Source organism: Myxocyprinus asiaticus, chromosome 36, assembly GCF_019703515.2.
Source record: "Myxocyprinus asiaticus isolate MX2 ecotype Aquarium Trade chromosome 36, UBuf_Myxa_2, whole genome shotgun sequence".
NCBI lineage: Eukaryota > Metazoa > Chordata > Actinopteri > Cypriniformes > Catostomidae > Myxocyprinus > Myxocyprinus asiaticus.
The window spans coordinates 24,644,594-24,662,788 of record NC_059379.1 but is presented as its reverse complement, the minus strand read 5'-3'; the positions used below and the strand labels follow the sequence as shown (position 1 = coordinate 24,662,788).

The 18,195-nt window shown below is 38.2% G+C and overlaps 2 pseudogenes; both read right to left on the bottom strand.

Annotated features, from left to right (window-relative positions):
- Positions 1–73: 73 nt before the first annotated feature.
- Positions 74–3,542, bottom strand: LOC127426833 (interferon-induced protein with tetratricopeptide repeats 5-like; annotated as a pseudogene).
- On the bottom strand, positions 1,977–5,287 carry LOC127427192 (uncharacterized; annotated as a pseudogene).
- Positions 5,288–18,195: the final 12,908 nt, after the last annotated feature.

Here is an 18,195-nt window from a genome sequence, read left to right as displayed (position 1 = left end):
GGTGACTACATAAAAGCTTGAGTAACAGATTTTTTTTTTTTTTTTTTTAGCAATTATTATTATTTCCATAATGACTTACAGACACTGCGGGGAAAGGATTATACTCTTTTTTTATTTCAGCTTTTACTCTTAGATCAAAGTGCAATGGATAATGTGTAACATTGAGGAAATATTGTGAAATATTTGTAACCTTATTTAACAAGATGTTATATCTTTGCCAAGTTAAACTTAAAACTGAAATATAGTGACAGACAATAAATACAGTAATAAGAACAATTACATATACATTTTCTATTTAACACTTAATGTGCATTTTCATGTAGAATAAACAAGATGCAATTGTGCAGGTAGATTGCGTATATTCAGTAGATTAAAATACTAATACATCAGTAAACAGTGATTGTGAAAATGTATCTAGGCCTAATAATGTTATGATTTTACTGCAAAGACAGCCTGAGTGCACAAAGGTTACTGAGGTGTTCGTCATTGTCCACATAACTCGGCTTTCTCATAGCACTCAGTGGCTTGACATTTCTCTCCTTTTATTTTATGAAGGAACCCTAGTATCCCATGAGCCTCTCCATCCTGTGTTTCTATGAATACGTTTCTCAGCAATCTTTTTCAAATTGTAGGCACTTCTCTTCCCTTCAGCTGATTCTGGGCTCATCTTTAAATATTCCATGTAGTGCTTGATAGCCAAAGACTCACACCTTTGGCAATGCAGCTGGAATTCAGCAATGTAAAAACTGACCACATGTAGATTGTAATTTTTATCTTTGGCTGTTTTAAATGTGATCTCAAATAGCTCCTGGGCCCGTGACATGTCATGTTGTTCTCCATACTGCAGTGCCATATCACTCATTGCGGAGATGGAGGTTGTTAGGGTGGTAGCCATTTCTAAATGGTAGATGCATTTATTACGAATCTGTTGAACCATAGACCCCTTGGCATGGTAGCTTCTCTCCTGCAGCAGTTGGATTTTCTTCAGCTTGTAGCAGAGAGCCAACTGATGATGTATGAAACTTGAATTTGGTGATAGTTCAAGTGCCCTTTTCAACAGAGCAATTGACCTATCCACACATCCTTGATTCCTGAAAAATTTCCCACATATTGCATGACATGCGGGTGTTATGGAGATCTTTCTAAAGCCGTTGCTACCAAGCTTTCAGGCTCATTGTACCTCTTGTGAACAATCAGCCGTATACCTAGGAGAACCTTAAGAGCATCATCTGAGTTTGTGTCAATGACCCATCTTAGTTGCTTGACTGCGAGTGTATCCTCCAAAGTAGAGCTCTCATATTCAGTGCGATACAGAGCGATGGCATAACCAGCATTCCACTCGCCTTCTTCTGGTTCCAGTTCTAAGGCCTTTCTGAAACATTTTTTGGCTCTGTCGTAATACTTGAGAAAATTTAAGAAAGGTCCATCCCTTCTCACCAAGCACCTCTGGAACAGATGAAGACTCAGTTGAAATTAGTCCATTTATCTTTTGAAGCTTCTTCAGGTAACTTTCACACTCCGTATAGTTCTTCATGTGGTAGTTCATCCAGGCAAGGTTTCCATAGGTGACAATGAGAATCTTGCGGAATTCTCCTTCATGGAATTCCATGTCGAGCTTCACAGATGTCATTAGATTGCTAAGTGCCTCTTCATGAAACCCCAAAAGGAACTGTGCATTTGCCAAAGCACTGTAAGTTCCTACAAGTCTGTTTCTTTCCAAGATCCAACTTAATCTGTTCTTCCAGCTTATTGAGAATATCAGTTAGATCTAAATCATCTTTTATCAGAGCCCAGATAAAGTGGCATTCCAGCTGGTGGAGTTTTACTCTTAAAAGAACTGTCCTGATTCATACTGGTTAAAAAAAAAAAACAAAAAAAAAAAATTTTTTTTTAAATGAATGAAATTATAAATCAGCACAGTTTTCAGCAACAAAAAAACCACACTGTAAAAAAATACTGTAAAATTTACAGTAACTTACTGCCAATTTTGGTTGCTAGTAAGACTAAATTTACAAGAGTACTGTAAATCATTAAGTACAATTTTACTGTAAAAACAGCACACTGCTGTATATATGCTGTAAAAGTTGTTTACAGATGTCACTGTAAAATTACAGTAGAAATAATGTTTATGTGAGTGAAATTACAAGAGCAACTGTGAACTTACATGTACTGCTATACATACATTTTACAGTAAATTAGAGCATTTGTTGTGAAATTCAATTCAATTCAGATTTTTCACTGCTGTGATAGTGTGTAAACCTACTTTTGCTGTAAATTTCAGTAATTTTTCCCTTGTCGTCAATATAATGTGTAATGTGAACAATAAAACCTTTCATAAATGTAACAATTTATTGTACAATAATGGCCATTTAACATAAGCACCAGTTTCCAAAACATATTTGGAGAAACAAAAATGGAGATAGCACAATAAATGAAAGGCTTTAGCCTTGGAAATACTCAGGAAAAAAAAAAAGAAAACTACTTCCTTCCGCAACAAGAACCACTGAGAACTGCAGCATTTCAGTATCAACCATAAAGGGAACACATCCCTACATTGTGACTGAACTTCAGTCATAAACTCAAAGTTTAAATAAACTAACACAAAAGAAATGGTCTGAGCTGTGCCTACCTTTAAATTGACAAATCCATTAAAAGGCAAGACATTGCATGTACATTAACTTGAAAATCTGTTGAAAATGAGTCTCTTATTTCAATTCCATTGGAATTTTTTTTTTTTTTTTTTTTAAATGGCAAGCCATTCAAAGTCCATTAGCTTTCATAGCAGTGTGCATACATGTGGGTTCATTCCATGCATTTTCTTGTCTCGCTTTCCAGCAGCAACTTTTGATCAAGTTTCCAGGTTAATGCCCACAATTCCTCAGTGAAAAACACCCACAACATCCAATTATAAACAGCAAATACTCAAACAATAAAATACAAAATTTGTCAGACAAAGTGTAATTTTAAATCACATTTCATTAACATTTCATTTAATGAAGAGTTAGGGTCATTTGGCTATAGAAAATGTAAATTTATTGTATTTTGTAAATAAACACATTGAGTCTGATGGCTGCAACACGCTCCAAAAAAGTTGGGACAGAGACGAATAAATTTGTTTTTAATTATTACAATTATTATTATTCTATATATATTATTTTTTAATTATCTTATTTCATTTATTTAATTTATTTTTGTTATTTATATGTTCTTTTTTCTGTTATTTTTTCTAATAATATTATTGTATTATTTTTTATATATATTTTATATATGGTTTTGCTTTGTAGTATCTGAATTATTTGCATATTTGTAATAGATTATTTGCTGCAGTTGTACATTTGTAATGTTTTGTGCTATACTTGTTAACTGCTATACTCTCTTGGTGTTCTACTCTTGCTAATTGAATCCAGGTGATTATCCTTAATTAGTCTACAAAGAGTGAATGTTTGCTGGAATGTGAGCACTGAGGAAAGCAACTTGCTGAAACGTCTGCTTGTGCTTGTCTAGTTTTTAATCCACATGCACCTTGCACTTTTTTGCACCATGCAGTGAATAAAATATTTTTGCTAGACTCTAGATTCTGCTAGTCTGTACTCAATTCAGTGTACAGTTAGCAATTTTTTCTTGTTTGTTTGGAAACTTTTCCATTAAATATCTAATCCTGATAAACCATCCTAACCTGAAAATCTAAAAAAAAATTTGGATGTCTACAATAAATATTGAGTAAGAGTTTATGCTCTGACAATCCTCTGAATAAATTCCAGTGTGTATGCAGCTTCATCCTGATAAGCAAGGTTTAAGTTGTAATGCAAACAATGCTGCCAGGCCCTCAACAAATGCCTCTGAACATGGGCCCAGGAAAACTTCCCTTTCGACTGACAACATCCATTTGCTTGGGGTCATGGATTCACCTATAAAAAAATATGGAAGGTCATAGATTAATAAGTGTTGTAAAAATATGGTTCATGGGTAGCTCATGTAAACTAATAAAGACACTGATACTATAATACTATAAACTAAAAGATAATGAAGATTACAGTTACTAATAAGGATTTCTGTTATTAAGGAGAAAGAGAGAGCATGGTTCAGAGACAATAACAAAAAACCGGGGCACAGAAAGTGCTAACTATGGAAGGAATATAGGAGTGAGAATAGAACTGTGAAATAGAATACAAGAACAGAGGTGGCACATTTTTTTTTTTACATTTTTAAAACGGATTATAAAAGTGAGAGGAAAAAACAAAACAAAAACAAAAAAAAACAGTATGGGACAAAGAGGTATGCATGTGCAGAGCTAGAACGCAAAGAATAGTGTGTATAATGGAGACACTGAGACACACAATGTAAAGCAAATTACCTTGGATGATCAGTGAGGGTGAATCTGGTAATCCAACTCTTTCCATGTCGGCTGCAGTTGCTGCTACCTAAAAATAAATAAATAAATAAAATAAAAATTTTGCCTTACAGTTCAAACTTTAAGACATTAAAAATCTAAATGATATTACTTACATCAGCTTCAATTAGAAGGGATTCTGTTCTCTCTTTAAAATGGGCCATTAAGAGTTGCAGGATGCACAGGACCAGAGAATTTCCCTCTTGATACTTTGACAGAACAGCATGCACCTCATTGTTTGTTGGCTTTTCTTGAAAAAAATCTTAGAATCCTCTTCCCTTTCCCTTCAATGCTCTCCATGATTCTTTGGAGTAGTGAGATGTCAGTAAGCAAATGGAAATGTAAAAAGATCCCCTTGAGACAAAACAGGTAAGGCCATGAGTTCTTTAGTTCAGACAGTGGCAGAGGTGGAGTGGCGTTTATATCACGGCGCTGACGGTAATAGGTGACTTCCATCAACTTGTGAAGTTCTCCTCTATTGGCTCCAGACATTCCTTCAGTAGAATGAAGCCGTACCATTTGCTTGAGTTTCTCTTCTAGAGTGTCGTCGTCATCTCCTGCAGGAAGCTCCTCTGGCTGCCAACTGACACAACCATATTGATCAGCCGGCCTTCTTGATCTCTGGCTTATGCTTCTACACGATGATCGTAGTCATTCTTTTCTCCGACGAGCTAATGTGTTGTTTCTGTTTACATGTTCAACACGGGTTTTAACTTGCAAGAGCAAAGAGGCATACCCACTACCTATTTTTGTTCCATCAGCAAAGCTGTCCTGGTACTGTTTAACATTGTTCTGAACTACAATCTGACACTGTGCCTTTGATGGGTTGACTTCATGTTTTCGCATTTTATCCACTAACATCTTTACTAGCTGCCTTCGATCAACTGGTGATGGTCTTTTTTTTATTTTTTATTTGCAATGGTCAATTTAATTCCAGAAGGCAAGGTTAAGTTATGTTTTGTTTACTGCGCACGTGCGAAGAGCACCTTTTTTGGGTTAGCGCGTTTTTCTGGGAGCGCAGAGAGTTTGGCATCCTATGGAAAGAGGATCTGCCGTGTTGAATGTTATGGAGCAATAAAGAGTTTTACTGTCAAAAACAATTGCAGTTATTGAGTTAACATTGGTAGCAGAGGATGGCTGCTGCTGGGAATTACAAAAATCCCCCACCGTTTGACGAGAAGACGGCTTACGAAAGTTGGAAAAATGAGATTGAAATTTGGAGACGTGTTACTGACCTGGAAAAGAAAAAACAAGCCTTGGCGGTTACTTTGTCACTAACGGGTAGAGCAAGGGACAGTGCTCTGGAAATTTCCGCTTAAGATTTGAATGCTGACACTGGAATGCAAACACTTATAGCGAAATTGGACTCTGTGTTTTTAAAAGAAGAAAAAGATCGACAGTACGAGGCGTACACGGAGTTTGATCGGATCACTAGAGAGAACGGTGTTTCTATGGTGGAATACATCGTTGAGTTCGAACGCCGATACAACAGGCTACGTAAGTTCAAAATGGAGCTCCCTGATTCCGTACTAGCCTTTAAGCTACTCGATACTGCCGGACTTACTGTTAAGATAAACAGTTAGCACTTACAGCTTGCTCTAGCGTTTCTTTCACTGATATGAAATCAGCATTGAAAATTTTTGGAGATAACGTTACTTCACCATGAGAGGGCGGCAGTGCACTGCAGAACACAGATAGTGACACTGCCTATTACACGAGATACTCAGGCAAACGGGGACATAAATCAAACACTCAAACCATAGCTCAAGGCACAAACCCCCTTGATAAATATGGAAGAAGAACGAAATGTGCAATTTGTCAAAGCACGTATCACTGGGCAAAGGACTGTCCAAATAAAAAGGAACATGTAAGAATGACAAAAGATGAAGAACTAAAAGATGACGTTGAAGAATGTAACATCACTTTGTTTTCAAATGAATCTTTGTCTAACACAAATTTTCATGGTGGAGGCTTTAGGGTCAGCTGTGATTGACACAGCCTGTACAAGAACTGTGTGTGGAGAAAAATGGCTTGAGGATTACACAAGTGGGCTACCACAGAGTGAATTACTGAAAATAGATGACAAAGTACAAGACCTTTCAGATTTGGTGATGGCAAAGTTATTTATTCCACAAGGAAAGTTACCATTCCAGCAAGGATAGGACATACCAGATGCAAAATAGAGACAGAAGTTGTTCCTGCAGAAATACCAATGCTTTTAAGCAAGACTTCATTGAAAAGAGCAAATGCAGTTCTGGACATTGCACATGACAAAGCAACGATGTTTAAACAACCTGTTAAACTTGAACTAACATCTTCAGGACATTATTGTGTGAACTTGAGAGATGACAGTCATCTAGATGAAAACGAGACAAGTGAGAACAAGACACAAAATGAAAATGAAATTCTTGCTGTGACAGAAAACATGACAACAAAATAAAAGGAGACAGTCCTATTGAAACTACACAGACAATTTGGACATGCTTCAGCTGATAGACTGCAAAAATTACTGGCCTGCTCAGGTAATCACGATGATGAAAGCAACACAATTCTCAAGAACATTGTTAAAAACTGTGAAACATGTATCAGATACAGCAAGCCAAATCATAAGCCTGTAGTGGGTTTGCCTATGGCATCAGCCTATAATGAGACTGTGGCTGTGGACTTACATGAGCTTGAGCCGGGAGTATGGTATTTGCATGCTATTGACCACTTCACACGCTTCAGTGCAGGGAGTATCGTCACCACAAAGAACCCAAAAGAGATAGTGAAGCACTTTATTCACTGCTGGATAAGTGTTCATGGTCCTCCATGCAGACTGTTTAGTGATAATGGAGGTGAATTTAATAATGATGAAATGAGGGACATGGCTGAAAAGTTTAATATTGAAGTTAAAACAACTGCAGCATATAGTCCATGGAGTAATGGCCTTGTAGAAAGGCACAATCTGACCCTAACTGAAATTTTGCTGAAGCTGAAGGAGGACAACTGTGACTGGAAGACAGCTCTAGATTGGGCACTGATGGCAAAGAACTCCATGCACAATGTGCATGGTTATAGTCCCTACCAGTTAGTGTTTGGGCAGAACCCAAATCTGCCCTCAGTCCTCACCAATAAGCCTCCAGCTCTGGAAACAAGTATGAGTACTTGGATAGCTAAACAAATCACCACACTACATGCAATGGGAAAAGCATTCACAGAAGCCGAATGTTCGGAGAGAATTAGAAGAGCCCTTCGTAAGCAATTGCGGCCCATTCATGACAGATATGAAACGGGGGACAAAGTGTATTATAGGCGAGTAGATTGTAATGAGTGGAAAGGTCCAGGTGTAGTCATAGGCCAAGATAATGTGGTTGTATTTGTCAGGCATGGTGGAACCTATGTTTGAGTGCATCAGTCTAGACTAAGAAAGGTGGATGACCCACAAACAAAACTGGAGGAGACAGAAAGGGAACAAATGAAAACAAATGAATATCCCACAGTAACGCCAGCAGCAGATCTCAGTGACACTGAAAAGTGAAAATGAGGAAATAACACCAGCTAATGATGAACGTCTTAATGCTGAAGATGACAGTGAACCTTCTGCATCAGTGCTTCCTGAAGGGGATAATCTTGATCAATCCCACACGCCACAAACCCGCTCACCCATGAGCTGTGAAGGTCTAAGACTGAAAACAAACCAAATAGTTAAATACACAGATAATCAAAGTGGACAAATCCATACTGGGAAAATCCTCAGCCGAGCAGGAAAGGCAACCGGTAAACACAAAAACTGGTACAATTTGCAGTACAGTGAGCCTGAGGAAATTGCTGGCACAACTACATCAGTCAATCTAGGACAAATGGACAATGTTCAGGTGATTCCATCCGAACATGCCAAGTTGAGCACTGACTCCAATGAAGATGATATATTGATAGTACATGATGATCTCTTTATGCCGGCAAAAAATACAGAACTCAGCACCTGGAAGAGAAATAACATCTATGAAGAAGTGAAAGATGAAGGCCAGAAGTGCATCTCCACGAGGTGGGTGTGCACACTTAAAGAAACAGCTGCTGGAGTTGTACGTAAGGCTAGACTAGTTGCGAGAGGCTTTGAAGAAATAAACACTCAAGACCTTCCCAAAGACTCACCTACATGTGCCTCAGAGTCTCTAAAAATGATCATGGCAGTCATATGTCAAAATAAATGGCAGCTAAACTCCATGGACATTAAAGCAGCCTTTTTACAAGGTGAAGAGTTAACCAGAGATATTTACATTCACCCACCACAAGAAGTGCAGAACAAAGGAACCATATGGAAGTTGAAAAAAATGTGTTTATGGCCTAACAGATGCTTCTTTATTCTGGTATAATAGGGTGAAAGACACCATGCAACAACTGGGAGCTACAGTGTCAAAGGTAGATCCAGCAGTATTTTACTGGCTGGATGATTCCTGCAAGGTGATGAGAATTCTTGCATCACATGTGGATGACTTTATTTGGGGTGGTACAGATGCATTCACCATAAACATCATTCCTCAATTGAAAGCTGCCTTTCAAGGTGGACGGGAAGAACATGACAGTTTCAGCTACATTGGAATAGAAGTACATTCTAAGGAGGATGAAATACAGGTGCATCTCAATAAATTAGAATGTCGTGGAAAAGTTCATTTATTTCAGTAATTCAACTTAAATTGTGAAACTCGTGTATTAAATAAATTCAATGCACACAGACTGAAGTAGTTTAAGTCTTTGGTTCTTTTAATTGTGATGATTTTGGCTCACATTTAACAAAAACCCACCAATTCACTATCTCAAAAAATTAGAATACATCATAAGACCAATAAAAAAAACATTTTTAGTGAATTGTTGGCCTTCTGGAAAGTATGTTCATTTACTGTATATGTATCAATACTTGGTAGGGGCTCCTTTTGCTTTAATTACTGCCTCAATTTGGCGTGGCATGGAGGTGATCAGTTTGAGGCACTGCTGAGGTGGTATGGAAGCCCAGGTTTCTTTGACAGTGGCCTTCAGCTCATCTGCATTTTTTGGTCTCTTGTTTCTTATTTTCCTCTTGACAATACCCCATAGATTCTCTATGGGGTTCAGGTCTAGTGAGTTTGCTGGCCAGTCAAGCACACCAACACCATGGTCATTTAACCAACTTTTGGTGCTTTTGGCAGTGTGGGCAGGTGCCAAATCCTGCTGGAAAATGAAATCAGCATCTTTAAAAAGCTGGTCAGCAGAAGGAAGCATGAAGTGCTCCAAAATGTCTTGGTAAATGGGTGCAGTGACTTTGCTTTTCAAAAAACACAATGGACCAACACCAGCAGATGACATTGCACCCCAAATCATCACAAACTGTGGAAACTTAACACTGGACTTCAAGCAACTTGGGCTATGAGCTTCTCCACCCTTCCTCCAGACTCTAGGACCTTGGTTTCCAAATGAAATACAAAACTTGCTCTCATCTGAAAAGAGGACTTTGGACCACTGGGCAACAGTCCAGTTCTTCTTCTCCTTAGCCCAGGTAAGACGCCTCTGACGTTGTCTGTGGTTCAGGAGTGGCTTAACAAGAGGAATACGACAACTGTAGCCAAATTCCTTGACATGTCTGTGTGTGGTGGCTCTTGATGCCTTGACCCCAGCCTCAGTCCATTCCTTGTGAAGTTCACCCAAATTCTTGAATCGATTTTGCTTGACAATCATAAGGCTGCAGTTCTCTCGGTTGGTTGTGCATCTTTTTCTTCCACACTTTTTCCTTCCACTCAACTTTCTGTTAACATGCTTGGATACAGCACTCTGTGAACAGCCAGCTTCTTTGGCAATGAATGTTTGTGGCTTACCCTCCTTGTGAAGGGTGTCAATGATTGTCTTCTGGACAACTGTCAGATCAGCAGTCTTCCCCATGATTGTGTAGCCTAGTGAACCAAACTGAGAGACCATTTTGAAGGCTCAGGAAACCTTTGCAGGTGTTTTGAGTTGATTAGCTGATTGGCATGTCACCATATTCTAATTTTTTGAGATAGTGAATTGGTGGGTTTTTGTTAAATGCGAGACAAAATCATCACAATTAAAAGAACCAAAGACTTAAACTACTTCAGTCTGTGTGCACTGAATTTATTTAATACACGAGTTTCACAATTTGAGTTGAATTACTGAAATAAATGAACTTTTCCACGACATTCTAATTTATTGAGATGCACCTGTACAAGTACAACAAGGAACGTACATAAAAAATCTGCAACCTATCCCAGTGGACTCCACCAGAGCAACACAGCGTGAAGCTTCATTGACAGACGTTGAGATTGACATGCTAAAATCAAAGATTGGACAAATATTGTGGGTTGCCAGGCAAAGCAGACCTGACATAATATATGACATAGCCATCTTGGCATCTAACACAAAGCATGCTACTGTTCAGACCCTGCATTGTGCAAATAAACTTATCAGAAAACTGAAATCAGAAGAGGTCATCTTGAGGTTCCAGTACTTAGGAAAAAACAGTTCTGTTAAATTGGTGGTGTACAGTGATTCCTCAATGGGAAATCTTCCAGACGGTGGCACACAGGGTGGACATTTCATCATGCTTATGGGAGAAAATGGAAAATTTTCACCTATATCTTAGCAGTCAAAACGAATCAGGAGAGTTGTACGGAGTACCTTAGCAGGAGAGACTTTGGTACTTGCAGATGGAGTTGACAGTGCAGTTTTCCTTGCTACACTATACTCTGAGATTATCACTGGTGACGGCTCATGCATCAATGTGCCTATTGTGTATGTAACAGATAATCGTTCCCTTCTCGATGCTCTCAAATCTACAAAATCTGTCACCGAAAAGAGACTGCGCCTAGAAATCAGCAGTATGAAGGAGCTTATACACTCTGGAACCATTCAGCAGATCTTGTGGTCAACCACCAAAGAGCAGCTAGCTAACTGCTTGACAAAAAAGGGGGCATCTGGACTTGGCCCTCTGAAAGCTCTCAGCACAGGTGTTTGCTGTCTTAAGGGCTGAATGGTTTGACAATGATTAGCTTATGTTTTGTCAATGTCTAGTCATTTAAAACTAAAACTCTAAAGTTAACCTGTTATTCTGTTAACCTGTTAAATGCTTATGTTCTAAACTTAAACAGTTTTCTTTTTAAAAGAAAAAAAGGGAGATTGTTAAGTTATGTTTTGTTTACTGCGCATGTGCGAAAAGCACCTTTTTTGGGTTAGCGTGTTTTTCTGGGAGCGCAGAGAGTCTGGCATCCTATGGAAAGAGGATCTGCCGTGTTGAATGTTATGGAGCAATAAAGAGTTTTATTGTCAAGAACCATTGCAGTTATTGAGTTAACAGGCATGATGTCCCATGGCATCTTAAATGTTTCAGCCCAGGTACAAGATGCTGAAGAGCAAGCAGAAGAATGAGATGGTGAGAACTCTCTGATCCTGGGCTTGATGTATCAGAAAGAACTTGATGTGATGAGCGTTGGGGCACTTGATGTGATGAGCTGGCTTGTTCTAACACAAATAACCAATAAAAAAAAAGTGATGTTTGAACATGGAACATTTAACATTTTTCAAATGGACATTAGTAACAAGTAGTAGTAATTTTTCTGTCTACTTGAAGAGCAATTAAAATAACGTTTAGTAGTTTGCGACATTGGATAGGCCTGAGGTATTGCATGAGGTCTTCTTCATTCACATAGTGTTGTTTCAACACCAATAGCAGTAAGCCCATGGATCAGTTTTTGAAGTGTTTCATCAGAGAGACCAGGTAACGAAAACCAGATAGTGAGTTTTATCTCCTCTAAATTGGACATACCTTAAAAAGATGGAAAAGAGTGGTGTAACACAATCAAAGACAAGCCACATGTTTTGTACTCCAGGAGAGGGTAATAATCTAATAGCTCATCTTGAAGTACACAGACATATCTTGGGTCCTCATCTGTTATGCAGTATACACCCAAATCCACCAACTGCACAGCATGCCGTTTCTCAGACACAAAGTAGACCACTGAATTCTGGTGAACAAAAATTAGTTTAATTCTGCCAACCTCCAAACCCTCATCATTACTGGTCAAAAGAACAACCATGCCTTTCCTGTACTTTGTTCCTTTCAAAGTGATTTCAGTAGCTACTAATGTATTGACTGGCTGAAAATCAAAATGATCAACTGATTCCTTGATCGCTTCGTTATAATCATCAGAATAAAATTCAGAGCCTTTCTGAACTTGCATAGAAAGCTGAAAGAGGTTTCCAGCACTTAAATAGGCTTGGGGATGCTGGTGCCTTTCTGCAAGTGTTGCACATAAGTTTTTGAAGTTGTGCAGTTTTCTAGCACATTGCTTGAAATAGGTATGTTTGCTCTCAAATCGCATAGTCCATAAGCAAATGAGTGGTCCAAATTGTTTTATAAGCTCAGGGTAATGGCACAAGTAGTGATGTTTAGGCTTGACAGGCTTAGAAGGGAAAGTCAAACACCTAAATTGAATGTACTTATGAGCACTTTCAGATAAGTTCCTGATCTGCTAGTACTGCTGGTGCACAAATTAGGTCTACAACTTGTCTGAGGAGTAGAACAAGCTGTCACACTTCTGATTCTGGATCGTTAAGCCGGTGTCCAACAATAACTGGTAAAAGTCTTAAAGACACCAGTTCTGAACAGCGTGACCACAAAGCTTCTCACTCTCTGAGTAAATCTCAGCTGGTTTATTGGCAGCAACATTTCCTGTGTATTCAAACTGTTTAATATAGCGATTAAGCTCTGTGAAAGTAAAGCATTTCTCTTGATTTACCAAGTAATCAATGTACAGCTTAAGATCAGATGCCACAACACCCTCAAAGAGGTCATGGCCAAGGCAGGGGGGCAAGCCAGGCTGACAAACATGAAAAGAATTCAGCTGATTGAAAGGAGAGTTCAATTTTATTCCAACTATTATCGCCACTGGCAGCAAGTTCCTGAATGTTTCTCTCATAAGACTCCACAGTTCGCTTCATAGCAGGTTCCAAAGGTGTGGCATGAAATGTGTCTCTGGCACTGGTGCAATACCTTCAGCTAAAGTTCTCGACAAAACCACCAATGGTGTGGGATCCCAGGTTGTCACCTACAATGGAACACAAAGAAGCTTTCAAAGTTTTGCCATCATTCACAACAACACCATTCTCTTCAAGATCTTCAATCAGTGATCTAAAAACATGAGCTGGTCCAAAGTGCTTAAAATCTTGCTCATTACACAAAATAACAAGTTGCATGTGGTCTATGTTTGACCTGTTGTGAGGTAAAATATCAGACATAGTAAGATAAACTGCCAGTAATTTGTGTTTCTTTCTAGCTGAGCCCAAAGGATTTACCACCTCAAATGAATCCTGATAAATGATCAAACCCAGAGAAGATGGATCAGTTTGAAACAGAGAATTTTCAGAAAAATTCTTACCATCCTTTACATCCCGAAACAGACCATTTTCAGCTGTTTGTGAGTGCATCTGTTCATATTGATCCCTCACAGACTGGCAGTGAAACAGAGCCCTAACTCCTAGAAAAATAGGGACTGGCTCAACATAGTGGAAATCTTGCTTGGAAGCAGTCTTTCTCCTCTGTGCTGTACTTAGAACACCACTATTACAAGCTGTCAGCAAATCCTCCCTAGACAACTGATCAATCACATTATTAATCCTCACCTCTGGTAATTCAAGCAAAGCAACCTTTTCTCTCAGTTTGCTAAGAAAATAAGACTGCACAATGTCATGGATATTTTGAAATTCTTCAACAATGCCTTGAAATGGTAGACTCAGGTAATAGCAATTTAGCTTGCAGTTTCAGATAGAAGAGGGTTACATTTCTAAGAAAAAGAGATTCATCGACAACTTCAAGAAAATTGTGCTCTACAACCTCTGATCTCTTGCTCTCAGACACAACATCAGAAACTGGAGTTTCCATGGCCATAGCAGGTTCTATCAAATGGTTTACAGAGCACATTTTATGTGTCTGTGATATATGTGATGCGAATGTAGATCTCACATTAAATGTCCTGTTGCAACCAAATGGGCACCGGATCTCCAGGCCTGACTGAATATGGCTCTTCAAATGAGACAAAAACTGTGTTAGGGTCCCACATTGAACTTCACAAAAGTCTGCATGGCATTTAAATGTTTTCACACATCTGTGCCCGATACTCTTTAGCAAACCTGTGATGTCTGTGTATGTGGGACTTCAATGAAGAAAACTTAGTGAAAACATGTGGGCAGTCAGGCACACCATATCTAAATCGTGAATAGGCACATTCCTATGCAATTTCACATGCTGCACAAACCTCAGGATTGTACTGCTCTCATTATTACAGAATTGACAGATAAACATGTTCAACTGCAAAAATCAAAACTTCAAATAATATGAACATAAAACTAAAACATAAAAAAATTAAAATAAATAAAAACTTCATTACAGCATCTTCATCGAACAAACATGTGCTAATTAGCTAATGGCTTGGCAGTTAAGTGAACCACTATGAGTTGCATAAAACCTACACAATTTAATTTTATTAATTTAATTGCAATGTTTAAAAGTTTACATGACTACTACCAACAATCTAAGATAATTTTACCGAACAGTTATCGAAAATGTAATAGTAATATGGAAGCCCGGTCACACTTTCATGATGAAGAAAATATACCCAGCTAATCGTAAATCTGTGACTTTGGACTCACCAAGCAAATTCAGTATCATAAAACTGGACAGATAATCTAGAGTATCCCTTTTGCAATATCACAAAATACAAATAACAGTTATACAATGAAAGATCTTGATGACTGGTAAAATAATTATTGGATGTAACAGGATTTCACGGTTTAACTGAAGCATGAATTACTGGCTACACTCACCTCGTCTCACTCTCACTCTTTGAGGTCCTCCTCTGATCATTTTAGCGCGCGCATGAGGGGAGCTCAAAAACTGAGCGGTTATGCAGCGCGCGCAAAAGTCCCAAGATGTCCGCTGCTGATGACGAAATTACATCAAACGCACTGCGCTACGCCGATGTTGTTGTCTAATCATGTGTTTTTTTGAAAGCCAACAGTTTTAAACTACTAGATGTATACATTATATAATCAAATGTCAGAGTCTACATGGTGTAAATAATTCGTTAAAAAGGCTGTATTTATTACAGTTGACTATTGCTTTAGTTTTATTGGCTTGTGAAGTACCAAAATTGTATTTCAAAACTTGTGCAACAGTTGGCTTTTTTCTTCTTTAAAAAAATCAAAATATAACAGTTGTATACATGATATCCTGTAGCATTTACTGCATAATCATATTCCAAGAATTCACCTTAAAAAACACAGTATCTTATTGTATTTACTGTATTTACTTATTGTAAAATGTACAGCAATTATTTAGCATGTTCCCACAATTCAAAGCAAAATACAGTAATACTGTAAATTTATTTACAATCTATTACAATCTATTGTAAATATTTACTGTAAAAATTACAGCAATTGTTTACAGAGTAGCATTAATCCAACGATGAATATAACAGGATGGCATACAATAGATAAAATGAATAATCTACTAACAATACTGAATTTACTCTTGTTTATAATTAATTCTTTCATGACAGTGAGCTCTCTTTAACATTCAGTTGTTTGTCCTTGTTTGTTTAAATATGACATATTTATGTTGGAAATGTCCAACAAGCTGATGGTTTTGTTTTTGTTAAAAATGATTATATATAGGAAATGCATCTTGCCTCATCTTGGTTGTCTGTACAATAAATGTTCCAGAAGCTGAATGATGCGGAAGACTGTACAGCCACTGTTTTATTGTCCTCTCTCAGAGATGGGACTGGGAGGGTCAAACTTACAATGGAAACTGAAACTTCCATTGGGGGGGGGGGGTGTTACCTGAGAGGGTGTGTAATGTTTGCAAGTTAAATAAAGGCAGGTCTCATATTCATGACTCTTTTGTACCAGTTGATATTCCTCAGGTAACAGTGGGATCCTGCTATTTTCATTTCTGACTTTTAAGTCCTTGATCAAGACATTCATTTCTGTCATTTCAAGGTGAATTATTTTTTTTTATTTTTTTTTTTAATGCTAAAAAACTCAAACTACTCTACTATACCTATAACTTATTATGCATATACAATTAGTAAGTCATTTCTAGTTCGATTTACAATTTAAAGGGTAAACGTATGGCTCTGTCCATTTGCCCAACACAGCAGCAATGGCACAACCAGAGTTTGAGGTGAGACTATCTGTTTGCTCAACCACTGGAAGTTGGGGGAGTGTTCAGGAAACCTGTTTACAAGAAACTGTTTGGTGCATCTCATCCAGAAGTGATCATTCCTATGCCCTATTCTATCCCTTCGAAGCCTTTGCCAAACACGATGAGAGAGCTTCAGAAGGCTGAAAGGTGTAAGGCTCAAAAATTACGTCATTTGATACTCACTTTTTAAGTCATTTTTATTGGAAATTCTGTTTGAAGTGCCCTCCGAATGCACCATTTATGCCGTTTGGAATGCAGTGATTATTTTTGCAATTCCGTTTGGTTGTGCTAGTGGAGCAGAAATGACACTGATGTACTTGTTTGAGAGTATGAGAGAGTGGCATGGGGTGGGGTCGTGGTCATGTGTCGGTCTGCGGTTGAGGGAGAGCGGTAAGGCTCGTCACCTGGGTAGGGTTGCACCAGCTGTGAGTAATTTCTCAGTTAGTTTGGATGTAAAGTTCACACTAAGGGCTTAGTAATTAATTAATTTGTAACTAATTCAGTGCTTAATTTGGTTGCACCAGCTGTTCTTAAGGCAAGACTTAACTACCCAGCAAACATGCCCATGCGGGCCCACCATGAGTAAGTGTGGGTTTACTGTGGGATAGTGTGGGCAGGGCAAACCCACACTAATCCCACATGGGCCCCATGTGGGTTAGCCCAGGCGGGGCCCACAGCAGTTTTGCCCTTTGGGCACCTATGAGGGTTTTCTGTGGGCAACCCCTGTGTAAACAATACAGGACAGTTAAAACTTTGTTTTTAGATTATAGATGCTCTAGGGCAGTGGTTTCCAACCTTTTTTCTTTGAAGCCCCCTTACTTAAATGTCAGAAAATCCGAAAAAACTGCTTTTTCGTTTCTCTGCAATTTTTTCTGTTGTGATTTTGCAGAATATTTGCAAACATATGATTTTTAATAACATTTTAAAAATGTATTTTACAATTATAGTGGAACACACAATGCACAGTTTAATGATTCAAACTGTGTTCAGTTTAATTCATTCAAATTATGATCAGTTAGTTCCACAAGCCTGAAACAATATGGCCATAATCAGGCAGTAGAGGACACTCATGCAATGTTTTTAGTGTTTACTTACCATTTTCCTGGAAGGCCCTCCAACACTGCATTGTCTGCCTTATCTTAAACACCCATTTCAGGTCTTGAAGCAATTTACTAGTCAATTTATGAGTTGAATTAGTAGATTAGGGAATGTGCAGTGTTGGAACCACTTTCAAACAGCATTTACAAGCATGTTTAAGTGCATTATCAATATCACACAAATATATCACCTGACAAATGTCTGTACCCACATGTGCTCAGTCATGCTGTGTTTAAGCAGTATTTTACACTTGACAAAATTTTACAGTGCACAATCATGAATTTTGTCATCTGATAATTGTAGCAGGATCAGTTGTAAGACTGTATGTTTAGTACCAAACACTGTACTGCCCTATCTCTGAAAGTAACAGTGGTGAGCAAACACTGCATAAGACAACATAACTGTGGCCAAACAGTTGCACTACATGAATGGAGTAGCGAAACAGTCCTGTACTCTGCTCACTGGAAAAGATGATAGGCAG